Here is a 19,002-nt window from a genome sequence, read left to right as displayed (position 1 = left end):
TAACTATACACCTTTTATCATGTGACTGTGTGATTGTGAAAACCTTGTGACTAAGCTCCTTTTATCCAGTGTATGGGCAGATGAGTAATTAAACAAAGAGAAAAGATAATATAAGTAATAGAGGGGGATAAGGGCTTTGGGATGATTTTGGTGTTCTTCTTTATTTTTATTTTTTTCTTTATTTTGGAGTAATGAAAATATTCCAAACTTGATTGTGGCAATGAATGCCCAACTATGTGATGATACTGTGAGCCACTGATTTATACTTTGGATGGATTAGATGGTATGTGAATAAATACCAATAAAATTGCATTAAAAAAACAAACAAACAGAAAGTAGCTGTGCCCACTTAAATTTCCATATATGAGGATTCCCATTTAACCAAAATCTTGTTAACACATTATTTTCTATATTACATCCATTCTTGTAGATTGAAACAGTATCTCAGAGTTTTTATTTGCTTTTCAATAATGACTAATAATATTGGGTAAATAAGCATACTCTTATTTAATCCTTTGTATATATTTTTGATGACAGTCTCTTCCCACCTTTCAGCTGTTTTTTTTTTTCTTTTTTTTTTCCTTTTTAATTTTTATTGGGATTGTTCAGATACCATACAATTATCCAGAGATCCAAAGTGTACAATCACTTGCCCCGGGTACCCTCATACATCTGTGCATCCATCACCACACTTAATTTTTGTTCAATTTTTAGAAATTTTTCATTACTCCAGACAAGAAATAAAGAGAAAGATGAAAAAAGAAAAAAAGAAAAGGAAATTTGAATCCTCCCCTATCCCTAACCAACCCCCCTCAATTGTTGACTCATAGTGTTGGTATAGTACATTTGTTACTGTTTATGAAAAAATGTTGAAATACTACTAACTGTAGTATATAGTTTGCAATAGGTATATATTTCTTCCCTATATGCCCCTCTATTATTAACTTCTAATTGTATTGTCATACATCTGTTCTGGTTCTTGGAAGTGATTTCTAGTATTTGTACAGTTGATCATGGACATTGCCCTCCGTAGGATTCAGTTTTATACATTCCCATCTTTTGACCTCTAACTTTCCTTCTGGTGACATATATGACTCTGAGCTTCCCCTTTCCACCTCATTCACACACCATCCAGCACTGTTAGTTATTCTCACATCTTGCTACTGACATGTCTCTTCATTTCCAAACATTTAAGTTCATCCTAGTTGAACATTCTGCTCATACTAAGCAATTGCTCCCTGTTCTTAAGCCCCGTCCTATATCCTGGTACCTTGTATTTCATGTCTATGAGTTTACATATTATAATTAGTTCCTATCAGTGAGACCCTGCAATAATTGTCCTTATGTGTCTGGCTTATTTCACTCAGTATGTTGCCCTTGAGGTTTTGTCATCAACCCATTTTTTTTTTAATATGGTTTTGTTCACTCACCATACATTCCATCCTAAGTAAATAATCGATGGTTCTCTGTATGGTCATATATTTATGTGTTCACCACCTTCACCACTATCTATACAAGGGCATCTACATTTCTTCCACAAGGCAGGAGAGAGAGTCAAAGAAGGTAGAGAGAGAAAAGGAAGAGGGAAAAAAAATGACAGCTAGGAAGCAGCAAAAGGAAAAATAACCTTACACCAAAGTAGAGTAAAGAATCAGACAATACCACCAATGTCAAGTGTCTAACATGCCTCCCCTATCCCCCACTCTTACCTGCATTCACCTTGGTATATCACCTTTGTTACATTAAAGGAAGCATAATACAATGATTCCATTAGTTATAGTCTCTAGTTTATGTTGATTGCATCCCTCCCCCAATGCCTCCACAGTTTTAACACCTTGCAAGGTTGACATTTGCTTGTTCTCCCTCGTAAAAGAACATATTTGTACATTTTATCACACTTGTTGAACACTCTAGCTTTCACCAAGTTACACAGTCCCAGTCTTTATCTTTCCTCCTTTCTTCTGGTGTCTCACATGCTCCCAACCTTCCTCTCTCAACCATATTCTTAGTTATCTTTGTTCAGTGTACTTACATTGCTGTGTTACCATCTCCCAAAATTGTGTTCCAAACTGCACACTCCTGTCTTCTAACACTCTATAGTAGTCCCTTTAGTATTTCCTGTAGAGCAGGAGTCTTGTTCACAAAGTCTCTCATTGTCCGTTTGTCAGAAAATATGTTGAGCTCTCCCTCATATTTGAAGGACACCTTTGCTGGATATAGGATTCTTGGTTGGCAGTTTTTCTCTTTCAGTATCTTAAATATATCACACCACTTCCTTCTTGCCTCCACGGTTTCTGCTGAGAGATCCACACATAATCTTATTAAGCTTCCTTTGTATGTAATGGATCACTTTTCTCTTGCTGCTTTCAGGATTCTCTCTTTGTCTTTGACATTTGATAATCTGATTATTAAGTGTCTTAGCGTAGGCCTATTCAGATCTCTTCTGTTTGGAGTATGCTGCATTTCTTGGATCAGTAATTTTATGTCTTTCATAAGAAATGGGAAATTTTCATTAAGTATTTCCTCTGTTATTGCTTCTGCCCCTTTTCCCTTCTCTTTTCCTTCTGGGACACCAATGATACATATATTATTGTACTTTGTTTCATCATTAAGTTCCCAGAGACGTTGCTCATATTTTTTCATTCTTTTCTCCATCTGCTCCTTTGTGTGTAGGCTTTCAGGTGTTTTGTTCTCCAGTTCTTGAGTGTTTTCTTCTGCCTCTTGAGATCTGCTGTTGTATGTTTCCATTGTGTCTTTCATCTCTTGTGTTGTGCCTTTCATTTCCATAGATTCTACTAGTTGTTTTTTTGAACTTTCGATTTCTGCCTTATGCATGCCCAGTGTTTTCTTTATAGCCTCTATCTCTTTTGCAATATCTTCTCTAAACTTTTTGAATTGATTTACCATTACTTGTTTAAATTCCTGTACCTCAGTTGAAGTGTACGTCTGTTCCTTTGACTGGGCCATAACTTTGTTTTCCTTAGTGTGGGTTGTAATTTTCTGTTGTTTAGGCATGGTTTCCTTGGTTGTCCAAATCAGGTTTTCCCAGACCAGAGAAGGCTCAGGTCCCAGAGGGAAGAAATATGCAGTATCTGTTTTCCCTGAGAGTGTGTCTTAGAAAATTGCTCCACCCTGTGATGCTTCAGGTCACTGTGCTTTTCTGCCCAGCAGGTGACGCCTGTTAGCCTATAATTCTTGACTGGTGTGAGGAGGTATGGCTGTGTTCCCCCAGGCTCTGGGGTCTGGTTCTGAATGGAAAGGGTCCCACCCCTTTCCTCTTAGAGAAGATAGACCCCATGGGGGAGGTCATTAGCATTTCAATGGTCTCTCTCTCTGCTTGTGCTGTCTCCACCCTTCTCTGAGTCACAGCCCTGGAAACTGAAAATGCCTGGGGCTTTCTCCACTGTGCCAAAAAAGAAACAGATAGTCTCCTTCAGACCTAGTCCAAAGCGACCCTCCAGCTCTCCAAGGTCAGTCGTCACCCAAAGCCTCTGTCTGTTTTTTGGGGATTCATACCTGTAGTGAGCAGTTCACACTCGCTACTTAAAACCCCAGTTGGAGCTCAGCTGATCTATATTTGCTTGCTGGGAGGGAGCTTCTCTCTGGCACCACGAGGCTTTGCAGCTTGGGCTATGGGGGAGGGGGTCTCGCGACTTGGATCCGCAGGTTTTACTTACAGATTTTATGCTGTGATCTTGGGCATTTCTCCCAATTCAGGTTGGTGTATGATGAGTGGATGGTCTCGTTTGTCTCCCCACAGTTATTCTGGATTACGTACTAGTTGTTTCTGTTTTTTTCAGTTGTTCCAGAGGGACTACTTTGCTTCCACTCCTCTCTATGCCACCATCTTTTTCAGCTGTTTTTTAATTCAATTTTCAATTTTCTTATTTTTGAGTTCCAAGTGCTCCTTGTGTAGGCTATATACAAGTCATTCATCAGATATGTGTCTTGCAAATATTCCTTTAATTTTATCAATGTTGATTTTTGGAGAGCAAAAGTTTTGATATTTGATTAAGTCAAATTTATCATTTTTTTCCTTTATGGGTCATGATTTTATTCTCTTATCTAACAACTCTCTGCCTAGCCCAAGAACATGAAGATGTTCACCTGTTTCATTAGCGGTTTTATTACTTTACCTCTACAAGTACTATAATTTTAGCATTTAGGTATGTTATATTTGAGTTAATTTTTCTGTAGGTTGTGAGATAGTGTTCTACAAGTTGTATTCTTTTTTCTTTTTTGCACATGAGTATCCAATTGCTCCAGCATAATTTTTTGAAATGGCTCTCTTTTCCCCATATAATTGTCTTTTTCACGTTTATTGAAAATAAATTGACTGTAAACATGAAGTGATTTCTGAACTCTCAATTTTATTCCACTGGTTTATATGCTTATCCATATGCAATAACACAATCTCTTGATTAATGTTGCTTTGTATTAAATTTTAAAATTGGGAGTCTTCCAGCTTTCTCTCCCCCCCCCCACAATCATTTTGGACAGTTTATGTTCCTTGAACTTAATTTTAAATTTTAGTATGAGCTTGTCAATTTCTACACAAAAGCCTGTTGGAATATTGATAGATATTGAAACAAAATAAATAAAATTTGGAATAATTGCCACCTTAACAATATTGTTTCTAATAAATAAATATGGAATGTCATTTCAATTTTTTTGATATTCTTTAATTTATTGGACCAATATTATGTACTTTTCAGTACAAAGTCTTTCATTTCTTTGTTAAATAAATTCCTAAGTATTTTATTCCTCTCTGCTGTCATAAATGGAATAGTATTCTCAACTTTATTTTTGGAATTTTGTCATGACTATTAGAGATGCAATGATATTTTTATATCATCTGTATCTTAAAAATATAATATACTTGATTACCATTTTTAATTATTTATTTTTGTAGTTTTCTTAGGGTATTCTACATATGATGTAATATCATGTGTGGATAACTATATTTGAATTTTTCTATTTCAATTTCTGTATGTGTGTGTGTGTGTGTGTGTGTGTGTGTGTGTGTGTACTCACAAAAATGCAAAGATTTATCTCCTATTGATCAAGTATATAGCCTACTGATTAGGCTAGAATCTCCTGTAAATTATTGAATATAAGTGGCAACAGTGGGTATCATTGCTTCTTTGTTCCTATTCTTAGGTATAAAAATATCAGTCTGATATTATTAGTAGGGTATTAGCTGGACATTTGTCATCAATACTCTGTCAGGTTGAAGAAGTTCTCTCTGTTTCAAACTTGTTGATATTTTTTGTTATGAATAGGTGTTTAATTTTGTCAAATGTTTTTTCTCCATCTTTTGAGATGACTGGGCTTTTTTTCCTTGATTAATTTGATTTATTATATTAATTTTTTGTGAGATGATAATTCAGTCTTATATTTCTACCTTTTTTATGTTGCTGGATTTGATTTTCCCATAGTTTGTGAGGGTTTTTCATCTATATTCATAAGCTCTAGTTTTCTTTTCTTTTCTTTTCTTTTCTTTTTTTTGTTTGTTTATTGACATATTTCTCTGGTTTTGGTATATAGGTGATAACTGTCCTCATAAAATGAGTTTGGAATATTCCCTTTTCTTATATATTTTTAAATGTTTTATAGGAGTGCTATTAATTCCTTAAATATTTATTAGGTGTATTCAGATCTCCTATTTCTTCTTGAGGCAATGTTTACCTTAATAGGAATTTGTCCATTTTATTTGTTTATTTTGCTGTTCATCATACTCCCTTATAATCTTTTTAATTTTTGAAGGGCTGATATTAATATATCCACTTTCACTCTTGATTTTGTAAAGTTGTGTATTCACTTGTATTTTTCTTGATCAATCCAACTAAAGTTTTGTCATTTTTCTCAAATAATTTTTCTTTTCATTGATTTTACCTCATATAATATATATAAATTTCTACTCTAGTGTGTGTATATATATATAAGTATATGTACATATGTATATGTGTGTGCATACACACACATACACATATGTAGAGTAGAAATTTCCTTCCTTCTGCTTCCCTGGGTTTAGTTTGCTCTTCTTTTTTTCTAATGATTTAAGGTAGGAGTTTAGAATTTTGAAACTTTTCATATTTACTAATGTAGGAATTTAGAGTTAATAAGCTTTCCTCTAAACAGTACTTTAGCTGTTTCATAAATTTTGATATGTTTTGTGTGTTGCATGTTTGTGTGTGTGTGTGTTCCATTGTGATTTCTTCTATGACTGAGGTTACTTAGAGTTTGTTGCTTAACATTTAAATATTTGGAGCTTTCTTCTAATTTTTCTGCTGTTGATTTAGTTTAATTCTCTTATAGTTGGGGAACATACATCGCATGACTTTAATTCCATTCGATTTATCGAGACATATTTTATGGATGTGCTGAATTATTATTTATTACCAAGGGCTCTTTTTGTTCTAGACAGTGGAGTTGATTCTAGAAACACTTACAGGAGGTAATTTGATAAGAGTAAACTTTCTCAAATTGATTATGATGAGAACTAGAATTTGAAATAAAGAGAAAATATGGCTATTTGTGGGCAAGGGGTGGGAGCCAGGGATATATAGATTCTGTTTGTTTGTTTTTTTCCTTAATGTTAACAAAGTGTTTCTCTAAATAACCATGCAAAAATCAACTACTTTATATTAAAAGAAAGGCATTTTTTTAAAACTGAAGAATATAAAAATAATTACTAGAGGGTAAGTATTACTAGAGGGTAGGTGATACATCTTTTCATTTTAGACATTAAAATACTAATGTATATGTTCACTGAAAGCAGATAATAAATTTTCATAGAATGTTACATTTCATTTTGTTATGTTTTATATGGGCAGTCACTCAAAGCAACAATAAATCATATAAAAAACTCAGGGAAGCATAATATAATGCCTCTAAAATCCATGCTGTACCCATTTTTTAGTAGGAACAGTTAAGCAACCTGTATTAAAAAATAATAACAAATGCTCAAGAAGTAACATCATAGAGAAAGCAAAATAAAGTTACATAAATAGTTCAGATTCTTCATATTCTTTTACAGTAACAAGACTTGCTAGTTTTATTTCAATTAAAAAAAACTAAAAAAAAATTTACCATTAATTTCTAGTAAACAGGAAGTAAAAAATTGCCTACTTAGCAAATAATAAAGTGGCCACTTTTATGCAATAGACTTGAGATATTTTCTTTTTTGGAAGTTTGGAAGAGAAACAACAAATGTTTCTATTGTGATTGATTTGCATGTGGCAACTAATACTTCAGGATGTCTTTGTTTATTTCATCAGACATATTATGCTTTTTATTCTTTACCATTTTTTAAAATAAAATGAGGGTATATTTTGCTTTTACTCTCTATTAAAGAATATGATTTCGTTGCTTTGAAAGGTCATTTTTCTCTATTGAATATACATCTTTCAAAGGCGTGTCTACATAACACTGAGGGAAAAAGATAACAATTGTCTGATCATATCAGTCATTTGGTCCTGTCAGTCAATTGACATACAATGTCTGTGTTATCTTTCCATCTTTTTCATTTATGTATTTTTAAAAATGTATTTTTTAGTACATAAATAATTATATTGTCATTTTTCTGCACCAGCAAGATGGAGCATCTCTGGGAGAGGAAAGCAGAGAGACTGGGTCACATATTGGTTACTATGTCACTTTTCTCAAATCTTGAGTAAGACAAAATCATTCTTTCACAAAGAAAACTTGCTAAAAGTCTCATTTTTGCAACTTGGACAGATCTAAAAACTTGTTCTCCAAATTCTCTCTGCAAATTCTCTCCAAATGCTATTTCTGCATATAAATTCTCACTGAATTCCTGGTTCCTCTTTGTCTGAGCCTAGCATCATTATTTTTGGCTCTATGAAATCCAATTACACTACAAATATGTGTGTGATTTTGTCTTATGTATGATTTGCACTTTACCAAGTTGCATATACACATCACTGTGTTGAGTCACTCCTTTGACTAAAACAGAAAATATATATATATATATATATATTTTTCAATTAATAAAGATTGGAACATCACTTGACAATGCTCACAAAGCTGTTTGGCTTACATTGAGTTAATAAGAAGTGATCGTCAAAAGAATATAAGAAAGTGCCAGTGATTATGGACCAATAAAGAAGATATGAGATGGCCTAGTTTGCAATAAATATTGAACAGTATAATATTGAAATATTGTAAAATATATTGAAGGTAAGCAGTGGAAACATTCAAATGTACTATTGATTTCAAATGTCACATATATTGCTTCACCAGACTTTCTGAAAGGGGAAATTTTAAAAACTTGTAAAATTTGTCAATGACAACATTAAAATCATAGCCATCATTGGGGAAGGAGATTATGAGCATGGGTAAAAGCTCATAAACTCATAAAACTCTCCTGCCTTGGTTTAACCTCTGTATTGGAAGCCCTCATGGCAAGGTCAGAGTTGCTACAGCATATAAGGCCTAGTTTATTACAAGACTATGTACACTAGGATAAATTAAGCTGCAAGGAGAAAATCCTGAACCAAACTGGCTTTAAAGAGGATATTTATTATTTCAGTTAACAGAATCTTTAGATATAAAAATGACATCAAGATCATGGGTTTCTTCAAAGTCCTTCTGTACTTTCAGCTTAAAAATGTGGAGTCAAGAGGTCATTCTGGAGGTTATTCTTATGATATATATATATATTCTTTTTTTAGTTTTAGTGTATTAGAATAGCTAGAAGGAAATACCTGAAACTGTTGAACTGCAACACAGTAACCTTGTTTCTTGAAGATGAGTGTAGAACTATATAGCTTATAAGGTATTATCATGTGATTGGAGAAAACCTGGTGGCTCACATTCCCTTTATCCAGTGTATGGACAGATGAGTAAAAAAATGGGGACAAAAAAGTAAATGAATAATAAGGGAGGATGGGGGAATGGGTTGTTTTGGGTGCTCTTTCTTACTTTTTGTTTTTTTTCCTATTTTTATTTTTATTATTTTTTTGGAATAATGAAAATGTTCAAAAATTGACTATCGTGATGATTGTGTAACTTTATGAGATGGTACTGTGAACAACTGATTGTACACTTTGGATGATTGTATGATATGTGACTATATCTCAATAAAATTTCAAGAAAAAATAAATGTGGTCCCCAAAGTGGGGTGATGCTTGCCAAGAGGGAAGAGCAGAAGGCAATTCATTTGGGAGTAAACAGGCATTACTACAATTTCTATTTCAGTATAATTGCCTCCAAAAATTTAAGTCATTTCCTTTACTTACATGTATTATACAGGCAGACATTGAAGCCCTCACTTGGGCTTAAACCCCACTGACTTACATAATTTGAAATGCACTATTTTACTTATTGTTAATTTTGTTCACTTCTTGATTTTGAACCTTATATTCTCTTTGACTCTGTTTGTTTTGTGATAAATATATACATGCATGTATGTATACACACACACACATATATATGTGCACACACACTCAAAAATTGTTTTATATTGTTTTGGTAGGCCAAAATCTTCCTGATTATTGGCATGCCTAGAGTTTTATTTATTTGACCTTCATGCTTGAATGAAATTTTAGCTGTTTACAGAATTAATTATTCAACATATTTTTGGTTTAGAGCTTGGTAGATACTCTAGAAAACATTTAAGATTATTTTACTGTACCACTTTATGTGGTTGACAAAAAAAGTTTAATGTTAATCTGTTTATTTTCATAAGTAGCCTGCTTTCTTGTTATGTTTTAAATTTGGTTGGTTGCATGGTATAGCTTCTGGAATTTCTTAGTAATTTCAAAGTTTTCACCAACATATGTCATAGTGTCTTCTCTTTTTCATCAATCCTCCTTAATACTAACTTGGCCCTTTCTCTCTACTCAAGTCTTTCTTCATATCAGATACATTGATTTTTTTTTTTTTACCATGATCTATTTCATTAGTTTCTGCCTGCTTGCTCTTCTTACTTCCTTCTGGAACTTCTATCATATAAAGTATTTTTTTTTTCTTTTAGTTAGGTTGTTCACATTCCATACAATCATCCAAGGATCCAAAGTGCACAATCAATTGCCCATGGTACCATCATACAGTTGTGCATCCATCACCACAATTAATTTTTTTTTCAATTTTTAGAACATTTTCATTACTCCAGAAAAGATATAAATACAAAAAAGAAAACTCAAATCCTCTGCTACCCCTAACCACCCCCACCTCATTATTCACTCATAGTATTGGTATAATACCTTTATTACTGTTCATGAAAGAATGTGTAAATACTACTAACTGTAGTACATAGTTTGTGATAGGTATATTTTTCCCCTATACATCTCTCTATTATTAGCTTCTAGTTATAGTGTCATACATTTGTTCTAGCTGATGAAAGAGATTTCTAATATTTGTACAGTTAATCATGGACATTGTCCACCACAAGATTTACTGTTTTATGCATTTCCATATTTTAACTTCCAGCTTTCCTCTGGTGACATACGTGACTCTAAGCTTCCCATTTCCACCACATTCACATTCTCTTCAGCACTGTTAGTTATTCTTACAGTAACGTGCTACCATCACCTCTCTCCATTTCCGAACACTTAAGTTCAAGCTAGTTAAACATTCTGCTCATGATAAGCAACCACTTCCCATTCTTTAGCCTCATTCTATATCCTGGTAACTTATATTTTGTGTCTATGAGTTTACATATTTTAATTATTTCATATCAGTGAGACCACACAATATTTGTCCTAATGTGTCTAACTTATTTCACTCAATATAGTGACTCAAGATTTCTTCATCAACCTGTTGTTTTCAGACAGTTTTGTTCACCCACCATATATTCCAGCCTAAGTAAACAATCAATGTTTCCCTGTATAAAGACCTATTTATGTATTCACCACCACCACTATCTATATAAGGACACGTCCATTTCTTCCACAAAGAAGGAGGAAGAGTTAAAGAAGGTAGAGAGACAAAAGAAAAAGGGAAAGAAAGAAAAGAAAAAAAATGACAGCTAAAAAATAACAAAAGGAAAGACAGAATTAAACTAAAGTACAAAAAAACAGTCAGACAACATCACCGATGCCAAGAGTTCCATACCCCTTCCTTATGACCCCCTCTTACAGGCATTTAGCCTTTGTTACATTAAAGAAAGCATAATACCACATTTTTGTTGACTGTAGTTTCTAGTTTGCATCAATTGAATTTTTTCCCCAATTCAACCCAATTTTTAACACCTTGCAAGGTTGACATTCATTTGTTCTCGCTCATGTAAAAACATATTTGTGCATTTTATCACAATTGTTGACTACTCTAGTTTTCACTAAGTTATACAGTCCCACTCTTTTTCTTTCCTCTTTCCTTCTGGAGTCCCACATGCTGCTAACCTTCCTCTTTCAACCACACTCACAGTCATCTTTGTTCAGTGTACTTACATTGTTGTGTTACCATCACCCAAAATTGTGTTCCAAGCCTCTCACTCCTGTCTTTTCCTGTCTGTCTGTAGTGTTCCCTTTAGTATTTCCTGTACAGCAGGTATCTTGTTCACAAACTCTCTCATTGTCTGTCTGTCAGAGAATATTTCAAACTCTCCCTCATATTTGAAGGACAGTTTTGCCAGATATAGGATTCTTGGTTCATGATTTTTCTCTTTCAGTATCTTAAAAAATCACACCACTCCTTTGTTGTCTCCATGGTTTCTACTGAGAAATCCACACATCATCTTATCAAGCTTCCTTTGTATGTGATGGATCACATTTCCCTTGCTGCTTTCAGAATTCTCTCTGTCTTTGATGTTTGAAAATCTGAATATTAAGTGTCTTGGCATAGGTCTATTCAGACCTATTCTGTTTGGGATATGCTGCATTTCTTGGATCTGTGTTTTTATGTCTTTCATAAGAGATGGGAAATTTTCATTGATTATTTCCTCTATTATTTATTATTGCTTCTGTCCCTTTTCTCTTCTCTTCTCCTTCTGGGACACCTATGATACATACATTCATGCACTTCATGTTGTCATTCAATTTCCTGAGACATTGCTCATATTTTTCTTTTCCCTATCTGTTCTTTTGTGTGTAGAATTTCAGGTGTCTTGTTCTCCAGTTCCTGAGTGTTTTCTTCTGCCTCTTGAAATCTGCTGTGTATGTCTCATCTCTTGTTTTGTGCCTTTCACTTCCATATATTCTGCCAGTTTTTTCAAATTTTTTATTTCTACCTTATGTTTTACCAGTGTTTTCTTTATATCCTTCATCTCTTTTGCCATATCTTCCCTGAACTCATTGATTTGGTTTTGATTTGATTTAGCATATTTCTTTGAAAAATTTTAATTGATTGTTTCATTAAAGTGAAACAATATCTCAACTGCATCTTGATTGAGGTGTAAGTTTTATCCTTTGACTGGGCCATATCTTTGTTTTTTGTATTGCAATTTGTAGTTTTCTGTTGTTTATGCATCTGGTATCCTTGGTTACCCTAATCAACTTTTTCTGGAACAGAATGGGGCTATATTCCAGGTGTATCTTAGAAGAATGAGAGACTTTCCTGTGAGGCCTCTAGCCACTGTGCTTTTCCTATCCTGCCCAGCAGGTTGCACCTGTCAGTCTGTAGCTCCTGACTGCTGTAAGGTGGTGTGGCCCCTTTAGTTTCTGTTTTGGGTGTTTTCCCCCTAGGTCTGGGGTCTGAACTCTGAAGGGAAGGCCAACCCTAGACCTGAGCTTCACTTCCTTCCTCTTGGGGAAGATACACCCCCTAGGGAGATATCTTCTGTGTTTGAATTTGTGCTTGTGTTATCTCCATCCCTGTCTGGGTCAGACTGCTGTGAACCGGCAATGGCTGAGGCTATCTCCACTGAACCACTCAAGTTGAGAAAAAGAGAAAGGGAAAGAAAACCCCTTTTCAGAGTCAGTTCATGGCCTCCCAGTTTTGCCCATCAGTCAGAGAGAGCCCCTGGTCTTTCTGGCTTTTTAAGGTCATTCTTCTCTAAAAGCCTCTGTCTGCTTGTTAGGGTTTTTGTGTATGTTTGTAGATTGTATTCAGCAGCCCACATTTCTTAAATAAAACCCCTGTTGGAGCTGCACTGAGGTATATTCTCTGGCTCTGGGAATGCTGGTCTCTCCTTCAGCAAAGACTTGCAGCTCCACCTGCCATGAGGGGAGGGGGTTCCTGGCATGGTTCTGCAGTTTTTACTTACAGATTTTATGCTGCAGTCTTAGCCATTCCACCCAATCCAGTTTGGTGTATATGTGGACAGTCACAGTTGTCCCCCAACAGTTGTTCCAGATTATTTACTAGCTGTTCCTCATTGTTTATTAGTTGTTCCAGGGGACTAACTAAATTCTACTCCTCTCTATGCCACCAGTTTGCCCCTCCTCTATATAAAGTTTAAAGTTTTGAAGTTCTGCAAAAATCTTCTGTGCTGCAAGTTATTTCTCATTTTCCCCATGTTTACACCATTTGCTTTAACTTCTGAGAGAAGTTCTCAACTACATCTTTCCACTCACTAATCATTAAATGTGCTATGTTCAGCCCATATATATGGTACCTAATTTGGCAATCATAAATTTAATTTCTAAGAATTCTGCTTATTGTGCTATTTTTATAATTCTCACAGTATCTTTTTGGAGGTCTTTAAAATTATCAAGGTTTTTCTTTTTTCCTTAGCTAGCTCAAAGCTTTCTCTGTTTTCTTTGCTGGTCTGGAATCCTTCCTCTACCCATTAGTAAATACATATTCCAGAATTGTATTGCAACTTTCTAAATACAAGGGTAGTGTGCAATATGCAGCTAGATGGGGTATTTTGGCATCTCTTCTCAGGATAGAATCTCTTTATATCTTCTGGCAGCCTAAAGTTCTGTGGAACTCTGATCAGCATCCTCATTTCTTGTGCTTACTTTGAGATCTTCCTTTATCACAGGCCTGCTTCTGAGAGCTATGCACACAGTTTCATTTTAAACTATATGCCCTTTTCATTTGTTTTTCTCCTCTTGATTCTCCTTACAAAGGATTGGCACTATACCTGTATTTTCTCTGGTCTTCTCTCTAGCTCTCATGCCCACACTAAGACTCTTTTCAAAATAGTTCATTTAGGTTCTCCATAAAGGTACTTTCCAGGATTTAGTTTGCTTCCCATTTGTTATAAGTGAAGGAGGAGTAGAACTTAGTCATCCCAAATCTTCCTACCTGAGTTTTAAAATTAATTTTCTTTGTGATTACCCAGTGTGCCATTCTCATAAGTTTGACACTGCACTTGAAATTGCTCCAAGATTTCAAAATGGGGAGAACTGTTCTTTCCAATGCCAAGGCATTTTGTAATCTACATTTAGATGTGATTTTTTCAGTCATAGCTTTTTCATCTGTCTGATCCCATGGCCTTAAATTCTTCCAGAATTCCTGAAAAAAATGTCTGATGATGGTCTCCATTTCATTCCCCAGTAGCATATTTATGTTTGTTTTAATGGGATGTTGGATGAAAAGAAAACATTCATACATATGATCAGATCTCCAAAATAATCAAGGTATTGTACTTTTTCTTACTTTAAAAATGTTTTTTACTGCAGTTATGAGGCATAGGCAATAATAATTTAGGTAGATATTGTATTTATCAATATCTATTATGTTTCAGTCTTCTAAGTTCTAAGCTTATGGCAATGTACAAAGCAGATGTACTTTGAGCTGTGGATGTTGTGTTGGTTTGAATCTGTTATGTACCCCATAAAAAACTGAGTTCTTTTAATCCACTCTTGTAGGGGCAGACCTATTGTGGGTGGAATGTTTTGATTAGATTATTTCCATGGAGATATGAAATGTAGGTTGTAATTAGTTTATACTGAAGTCCTTAAGAGAGCTCAGGGGGGGAGAGAGAGAGCGAGCTCAGTACTGACACAGACCCAGATGCATAGAGATGCAGATAGAAAGGCATTTGGAGATGCTAAGTTAAGAAATGAAGCTACAGTTTGCCCCAGAGAAGCTAAGTGACAACCACAGATGCTTAAAGAGAAAGGCACTGGTATCAGAAGCTGAAACCAATGCAACCCAGGAGCAATGGAAGAGCAGATACCAGTTACATGTCTTTCTAGCTGTCAGAGGTGTTTTGGATGCCATCAGCCATTCTTCAGTGGAAGTATCATCTTGTTGATGCCTTAGTTTGGACACTTTTATGGCCTTAGAACTGTAAATTTGTAACCTAATAAATCCCTTTTATAAAAGCCAATCCATTTCTGGTATATTACATTCTGGCAGCTTTAGCAAATTTTAAGAGAAATTTACATGGAAATAGGTCAGTTATATGAATCATACGAATACATATTACATCTAATGTGATAAATACTCTGGAGAAAAATAACACTGTTTTTAGGGACTTCTTAAGGGGTGATATATGTATATACACACATATTCATATACATAGGTTATATTTATAATTTATGTTTTACATATAGGGTAGTCAATGAAGGAAAATAAGAGTAAGACATTTGAGAGTATGGGCAAAGTAGTAATTATAATGGGCTATATAATTTAATTGGATATGTAGGGAAGGAAATCAGGAGGAATTAAGAAGCAGTGAAAATGTGCTACAGACTCATGGATTTTGGTCCTTGTTGGATGAAAAATTTGTAGAATTTGGAATCCTAGAAGTAATGGTTTAGAAAGATGGGGAGAGGGTTATAGTCTTGGAGTAGAATGCTTAAAAATTAATGGTGGGCTGCACTTTTATGGTAAGGGAATGTATGGCATAAATAAATAAGTAGCCATTTTAAAAAAATTGTCCATGATAGAGCAACAACTCTCCAGATGTAAGTCATTGTCACCTTTTCTTTAAAAATAGAAATAAAAGTAACACACACACACATAATCAAGTATCCATAACCCAAATAAGTTAAAACTAAAAATTTCAGTATTGATCCTATTAAAATAATCTAGGTAATTTTTATTTTTGTAGCAATCATAATGAGGATTCTATTAAACAAACAAACTCTCCAATACTAACAAGGAGCATATGTCTGTAAAATATCACAGTAAATTATGATTTTGCTAGTTTTTAGTTTTTGTCAATCTTGTAATGAAGTGTCAAAGATTTCCAAAGCAATTCTACATAATGTGCTGTAGTTAGTTGAATATTTTATTCACATAAATTCATTTTTGTCTGCTTTCACATAAAAATGAAGCTATTATATTCACAGAATAGGCAACACAAAGACATCACCAAGTAGGACAGTAATTTGCCTTTCATTCCTATGGAGAAAGAAATGGTTACTAAAAGCTGTGCTCAAGGACGAGAAAAGCAAAATAAGAAGCAAACACAAGAACATAGAAAAAAGAAAGCTAACTTGTTGATTCATGTTTGATACAGTTTTAAGAGTTTGCCAAGATTAAGAATAGCTCAAGAATCAGAAAGGGTACTTGATGTAAATACTCAGCTAATATTTGTCTATGTTAAAATAATTGTGTAAAATGTCAATACCTGGGCATTTCAGGTGAATGAGGAGACTATTTTAGCTAATCATTTCTATGTACCTTAACAAATACCATTTAAGCACATTTATTCTCATGTTATTAATTCAGTTTCAACCATGCATGATATGAAATTTTAACAGTTAAGAATGTTGACTTTGTTAAGTTCCCAATGTGTGATTCTCACTATTCTCCTGGCACAATGAAATTATCAGGAGTGAGCCCACAACTTATTGCAAGGGAATGAACAACTAAAATGCTCCTCTACATCAGAGGTCAGCATTTTTTTTTTCCCTGTAATTGCCAGGTAGTAATTATTTTTGCCTATGTGGGCCATAGGGTCTATTGAACTACTCAGCTCTGCTGTTGTAGCATAAAAGCAGCCACAGACTATATATAAATGCATGAGAGTGATTTTGTTCCAATAAAATTTTATTTACTAAAACAGGTGGCAGGCAAGACTTGGGCCATGGGTTATAGGTTGCCAATCTATGATATCTTGTGGTGATAATAGGCGAAAATAATTTCTAGGTAATGACTTAGCTGTACTTTTACTCTTCCACACTGGTATTGACTTCAAATGGTGATTTCAAATTCCCTACTGCCCTTCCTAGGTCAGTGTCTCTTATTTATACTACCTACTAACTCTGAAGACAGAAACAATCTAGGCTTACTCCCCTCTAGCCTAGAACTTCTTTTAACCAACTAGAGCACAAAGTGTGGGCTACAGTCTATTATATCCTCTATTTTTCTTTCAATATTACAGTTTCGGTATTTGCAAAATCTTGTTTCAAAATCTTACTTTGGAAAACAAAAAGCCCAAAAATTGGCATATCCTAGTATTTCAATTCCACTATAACAGTTTCCTTATCAGGAATCCTCTGACTCAGAAAGAAAACTTTAGATAAAATTACACTGTGTGTGAGGAAGAGGGGCAAGAGTGGGAGGAAATAAAAAGATTAATATCCCAAAATAGTACCTCTTTACTCAAATGAAGCATCACTAGGCTAGGATTTGGGTTGCAGAACATGTTGATAGGATTAAAAACAAGTTTATAGAAAGAAACCTAAGAGTATATGTCATCATATTTACACTGTTATATGAGTGAGTCTTACAGTATGCATGCCAAGGAGCTTGGTGAGACCTGGGGCAACTGGATTAGTGGTCAACTGAAAAATCTGGTTTGCTGTGCAACTTAAAGTCAGGAATGAGATGGAAGTTATTCGAAGTACAATAAGCAGAACTGCATGATTATAATGAAGGGTTGTCCAGTCAAAAATGAAAACTAAATTGAAAGAGAAAATCTGGGACTCCTTGTGTGAGGGTCTTTTATTCTAATTAAAGTACTTTAGACCTGGTTATACAAGCTGCCTCTTAACTTTATAGTGTCTTTCAATCTCCCAATGTTCTTAATGTAATTTATTTAGGTAGCCTCCTGTGAGTTTAATTTATTCGAGTGTTCTCCCATAAGAAATTTAGCTTTATGCAATTTAAGAGTTATAATAATCTATATGTGAATTTATTTTTTTTAATCTTGACTAGTTAATGTATATTTCATTCCTTTATTTATTTCATATATTATGGAGACTTCTTGGCCATATTAATTCAATTATTATCTCTTCCATTATTACTATTCCTTCCTTAGGGAAGCTAAAAGTTTTTTTACTTTATCTTTCATGGTAACTGTTTTGGTTTGCTAATGATGTTGTTACACAAAATATCAGAAATGGATAGAGTTTTATAAAGGGGTTTTATTGGTTACAAATTTACAGTTCAAAGGCCATGAAAATGTCTAAATTAAGGCATCCACCAGAGGATATTTTCACTGAAGGCAGGCTGATGGCATCTGGAACACCTCTATCAGCTGGGATGGCACATGGCTGGTATCTGCTGGTCCTTGGCTTTCAGGTTATGGCTTCAAAATGGCTTTCTCCAGAATGTCTCTGGGCTTTTGTGTCCTTAGCTTCTCTCTCTCAGCTCTTGTGCATCCTTGCTTGTTCTCACAGGGCATTTCTCCCTAAGCATCTGAGGGTCCTCTCTTAGCTTCTCTGGGGCAAACTCTGTGCTTCATCCTTTGGCTTACCATCTCCAAACATCTTTCTGTCTGCATCTCTAATCATCTCCAAGTGTCTGTGTTGGCTCTTAGCTTCTCTCCAAATGTGTCTCTCAACTTCTCTGAGCTCCTTCTCTCTGCGAACTCTCTTAAAGAATTCCAGTAAACTAATCAAGACCTACCCAGAATGGGTGGGATAACACCTCTATGGAAATGATCTAATCAAAAGGTCTTGCCTACAGATGGATGGGTCACATCTCCATGGAAACAACCTAATCAAAAGGTTCCACTCTAATCAAAAGACTATAAGTCTGCCCCTACAAGATTGCATTAAAGTACATGGCTTTTGTGGGGGATATATTAGATTCAAAACAGCACAGTTACTAATCATTTTTCTGTATATTACATCTTCTTGTCTCTATGTTATGACAGTTAAATATTTTGTATTTTTTAACTACATTTCAATTTAATAATAATCTCTCCAACTCCACCTAATTAGCTCATTTATCCAGCCACTAATTTTT

At 34.6% G+C, this 19,002-nt stretch overlaps 1 protein-coding gene across 1 annotated transcript in view; it reads right to left on the bottom strand.

Annotated features, from left to right (window-relative positions):
* Nucleotides 1-19,002, bottom strand: part of EYS (eyes shut homolog) — a 1,792,869-nt gene that overhangs the window by 1,659,774 nt on the left and 114,093 nt on the right.

The sequence above is a fragment of the Choloepus didactylus genome, chromosome 7, assembly GCF_015220235.1.
Source record: "Choloepus didactylus isolate mChoDid1 chromosome 7, mChoDid1.pri, whole genome shotgun sequence".
NCBI classification, from domain to species: domain Eukaryota; kingdom Metazoa; phylum Chordata; class Mammalia; order Pilosa; family Megalonychidae; genus Choloepus; species Choloepus didactylus.
This window is presented reverse-complemented; position numbering and strand designations above follow the sequence as displayed.